The 5428-nt window shown below is 47.1% G+C and overlaps 1 long non-coding RNA gene across 1 annotated transcript; it reads left to right on the forward strand.

Moving 5' to 3' along the window:
* Positions 1-611: 611 nt before the first annotated feature.
* LOC140128899 (uncharacterized) lies at positions 612-4474 on the forward strand. Its single transcript, XR_011855173.1, has 3 exons — positions 612-765; positions 2852-2977; positions 4016-4474. It is a non-coding gene; the product is annotated as an uncharacterized lncRNA (long non-coding RNA).
* Positions 4475-5428: the final 954 nt, after the last annotated feature.

A 5428-nucleotide genomic window follows, 5' to 3' on the forward strand; every position in this document is an offset into this window, starting at 1 on the left:
AACCGAAAACATCAAAACACAAAAACCAAGTAACAGTAGGGAGGGAGGGAGGGACAGCTTGAAGATGGCGCAGGCAAAAGGAAGTGCAGGCCCAGAGCCTGCCCTATAAAGGCTCAGCTATGGGAGGGACTGAGCAGCAGCAGCAGGGAGGAGAAAGGAAGCAAATACCACCCCTATTTAAAGTGCAAACGTCCCATGTAATAAATTGCAACTCCAGGACACCCCCAGTCTGTGGGCACCCTCCTTATACAGTCGGGGGCACCCTTCAGGAGTCACTGGCTGGTGAGGGCGCATTCACACGATGCGTTGCGTTGTGCATTCCACTGGCTTCAGCCTTGATTACATGCTAAGGTTACATTGCGTTTCCACTGCATCTGCTAAGACGCAATGTAACCTTAGCATGTGATCACGGCTGAAGCCAGTGGAATGCGTCAAAAACAAAACGCACAACGCGACGCATTGTGTGAATGCGCCCAGAGATAAAAGACAGGAGGCTTTACGTTACATATCAAGAAAGCGGAGCAGAACTATTACTAGATGTATATTGGTAAATTACCTCATACCCTGCCCATCACACTTACACACACATTACAAAACACATGAGGTAAAGTGGCCAAACCCTTTAAGATTCAAATATAGAACATATGACATATATGGCAACATATGACCTAACAAGTTCTCTCACTTTTTGTAGCTGAAGATAATACTCGTTGGCTTGGAATTTTATAAAAATGTCTGGGAAGAAAAAAACAATATTACAGAAGTGTAAGTACATTCAATAGTTGGAAAACAATTACTATACACTCATGAAATGTAAAATGTTGTGACTTTCTCCATCCTGAAGTGGATCCACATTTTGAGACATCCATACTTCAGAATGAGAAGATCACAGCAATCAGCTGGGAAGACTGACAGGAAGTGTTCAGTTTTTCTGCAGTGCCCCCACAGGAGGAATGAAGTATTACAGGTTGTCTATAATGTTGAAAAATTGGTATTAAAGAATAATTGGTATAAAATTTTAGTCCATTCTGGATAAGCAGTGAGAATCCTCGGTGTAGTCTCAGATCACGGACACTATCGGTGGATGTAGGCAGAAGCTCACTTCTTCTTGTACACAATATGATATATCATAGCGATGCATCGTGTTGTGGCAGTAAGATGCCGTGCAGTATGATGTTGTGCACTGTATGATTCTGTGGCAGTATGATGCCCTGCGCTGTATGAAGCTGTGGTCAGTATGATGCCCTACGCTGTGTGAAGCTGCGCTTAGTATGGTGCCCTGCGCTGTATGGTGCCCTGCGCTGTATGATGCCCTGCGCTGTATGGTGCCCTGCGCTGTATGGTGCCCTGCGCTGTATGATGCCCTGCGCTGTATGAAGCTGTGCACAGTATGGTGCCCTGCGCTGTATGATGCCCTGCGCTGTATGGTGCCCTGCACTGTATGGTGCCCTGTGCTGTATGAAGCTGTGCACAGTATGATGCCCTGCGCTGTATGAAGCTGTGCACAGTATGATGCCGTGCGCTGTATGATGCCGTGCGCTGTATGAAGCTGTGCACAGTATGATGCCCTGCGCTGTATGATGCCCTGTGCTGTATGATGCCCTGCACTGTATGATGCCCTGCGCTGTATGGTGCCCTGTGCTGTATGATGCCCAGCGCTGTATGAAGCTGTGCACAGTATGGTGCCATGCGCACAGTATGGTGTCCTGCGCTGTATGATGCCCTGCGCTGTATGAAGCTGTGCACAGTATGATGCCCTGCGCACAGTATGGTGTCCTGCGCTGTATGATGCCGTGCGCTGTATGATGCCATGCGTTGTATGGTGCTCTGCACTGTATGACGTTGTGCGCTGTATGGTGCCTGCGCTGTATGGTGCCGTGCGCTGTATGATGTCGTGCTCTGTATGGTGCCCTGCGCTGTATGGTGCTGTGCGCTGTATGATGTCGTGCTCTGTATGGTGCCCTGCGCTGTATGGTGCCCTGCGCTGTATGGTGCCTGCGCTGTATGGTGCTCTGCACTGTATGACGTTGTGCGCTGTATGGTGCCTGCGCTGTATGGTGCCCTGCGCTGTATGATGTCGTGCTCTGTATGGTGCCCTGCGCTGTATGGTGCCCTGCGCTGTATGATGTCGTGCGCTGTATGGTGCCCTGCGCTGTATGGTGCCGTGCGCTGTATGGTGCCGTGCGCTGTATGATGTCGTGCGCTGTATGGTGCCGTGCGCTGTATGGTGCCGTGCGCTGTATGGTGCCGTGCGCTGTATGGTGCCCTGCGCTGTATGGTGCCGTGCGCTGTATGGTGCCGTGCGCTGTATGGTGCCTGCGCTGTATGGTGCCGTGCGCTGTATGGTGCCGTGCGCTGTATGATGCCCTGCGCTGTATGATGTCGTGCTCTGTATGGTGCCTGCGCTGTATGATCCCCTGCGCTGTATGGTGCCCTGCGCTGTATGGTGCCCTGCGCTGTATGGTGCCCTGCGCTGTATGATGCCCTGCGCTGTATGGTGCCTGCGCTGTATGGTGCCCTGCACTGTATGATGCCCTGCACTGTATGGTGCTGTATGGTGCTGTATGGTGCCGTGCGCTGTATGGTGTCCTGCACTGTATGGTGCTGTATGCTGTATGATGTCGTGCGCTGTATGGTGCCCTGCACTGTATGATGCCCTGCACTGTATGGTGCTGTATGGTGCTGTATGGTGCCGTGCACTGTATGGTGCTGTGCGCTGTATGATGTCGTGCGCTGTATGGTGCAGTGCACTGTATGATACAGTCTTCAGTACACATCCCTCGAGTTGTCTAGGGATATGGGGTGATGATTCTTGATCGCTGAAACCTTTCCCATTTTCTTACAATTCCAGGGAATGATAATATAAGAACCTTTCTACATTTAAAAAAGAAAACTGCAAAACCCGCGGAGGAGACGGATGGAAAAGCTCCGGCAGAAAATCCCGACGGAGAAGAAGAATCCTGAAATTGAAGAAAAGGTAACGGCCTCCCTGGCTTAGAGAGAAAAGTCCAACATATCAGCGGGATACCCCCGGGTCACTACCCAAAATACACACAAAAATATACAAAACAACAACCTATATTCAATGTCATAAAATACCTACAAGGAGACCACCAACGCCCTACCCAAGACTGGCACATCGCCCAACGCCTCCAAAATCCCCCATAACCATAACCATACAGCTGGTAAGATAATAGGGGGGACATGTAAACGAGGTGGATCGAGTACTTACCTGCTGGATATTTATGTTATGGGGGATTTTGGATTCATTGGGAGATGTGCCAGACTTAGGTAGGGGGTTGGTTGTATTTAAGTCTCCACAATTTGTACGTATTATATTACCCTGAGTAAATATTATTATTCTGCAGCTTTGTTTCTGTATGTATTGACTTTTTGGGGTATTTTGGGTAGTGACACCTACCTGCTTGATTTTCATTGGGTGGGAACCCATATATTATGCCCACCCTGAATATTTTGGTTGAAATATCTGTGGAATAGGTAGAAAGAGCAAAGTTCTTTAATGTTATTGTCTGGATGGAGACCTGAGTGAAGCAGAATGAGCCTCCCGCCTCTTAAAGGGGTGTTCCCAGGAAAAAAGTTGGGCCCTATACATGAGATAGGGCCTAAGTTGCTGATCATTGGTGAGACCCCCACATATCACAAGAACGGGGGGTTCAGTGGGGTCCAAGGTACTCTCCATCATCTACATAGAGATGAATGGAGCAGAACAGACAAGTATGGGAGCAACGCAGGTTCCAACTGAAGTTCCTGGGACCCCATCAGACCCCCTGTTTTTTATTCTGTGACCCCCACCATTTAGAAATGTAGCAATTTAACTTGTTTCCTGGGAAAACCCCTTTAAAGGGGATCTCCAGCTTCCATACGTGTACAGCCGTAGCAAGGGACAACATTTAGAAAGGGGATAAACAGCTCCATTCTCTGTATAGTGGTGGGATCTGGTAACTGCACACCCACTGGATGAATACTCACCTCTATGTCTTCTCTCTGCTTCCAGGTAATGAATCTGAAGATCCGGATGATGTGAATTGTGTTCCTAGTTTAGGAGCCCTACATCCTACATCCTATCCTAAGCCCCTTCCTTCTTACTATTAGACATAACTATATTGTACATTGTGGTGAGGGGGAAACTTACCGAAATCAGGTCACATATAATAACTGTATAGACCATTTCATAAAAGGGCCCCCTCTACCTATCTGTGACAACTCAGGGGGAAGGGGTCAAAATACATGGAGTAAACTTGTGCTAGCTGTTCACGTACTGAGACACGTATGTGTAGGTTCTTAGGATCTGCCCCCATTCAAGTGCCCCCTTACAATTACTATTCCCTTTCTTATCTGCTGCAGAACATCACAAAGCACACCTTAGCACGAGCACGCACAGACACATGCATGCACAAGCACGCACAGACACATGCATGCACAAGCACGCACAGACATATGCATGCACAAGCACGCACAGACATATGCATGCGAAAGCACGCAAAGACATATGCATGCAAAAGCACGCACATTCTTATGCACGCACATGCACGCACAGGCACATGCACACACAGACACATGCACGCACAGCACACAGACACATGTATGCACAGCACACAGACACACGCACACACAAACACATGCACGCACAAGCAAGCACAAGCACGCACAGACACATGCACGCACAAGCACATAGACACATGTACGCGCACCACACAGACACATGCACGCACAAGGACGCACAGACACATGCACACACAGACACTTGCAGACACATAGATACAAATATGCATGTACAGACATACAAGAAGCCAGTTTGCAGTGCAAAGTCTCTCTTAGGGGGTGCGACCACAATCATTTGGTCTGGTTGCTATTGTAGCTTTTGTTTCCAGTGGTGATCATAGAGACAGATATGCTCAAATGTATAGACATAAGTATTTAAATGGTCACAAACTTTGCACAAATCAATAGAACAAGTGAATATACAGTATATAAAGAGATCTTTGTAATATATCTTTTACACCCTAGTTCTGTGTTCTCTACTTGCTTGGTAAAATGATAATGTAAATGTAATTTTTACATATGAAGTTTTTGTTTGTATATTGTCTGTACTGTGAATGATTGAGTGACTGTTTTATTAAACATTTTTATAAAAATGGATTTATTGTACATTTCCTTTTTGTTTTTCATGTCATTTGGACATGTTTTAAAATGTATTTTAGTATTAATTTATCCTATGAGCCATACATGAAGTAATGTGTACTGGAAATACCTTTTGCTTGGTCCCTTTTAAACTGACGTGGTGGGAAATTGTATCCGGGCGCAAATTTGGGGCCGGATTTACGTATCCTATTGTATCCTGTGTTTATGGGCAGGCGCCATTTGTCCCTATGTTCTCCTTTCCACATGATATAATGCAGGACGTATC

Source organism: Engystomops pustulosus, chromosome 4 (genome assembly GCF_040894005.1).
Source record: "Engystomops pustulosus chromosome 4, aEngPut4.maternal, whole genome shotgun sequence".
Lineage (NCBI taxonomy): Eukaryota > Metazoa > Chordata > Amphibia > Anura > Leptodactylidae > Engystomops > Engystomops pustulosus.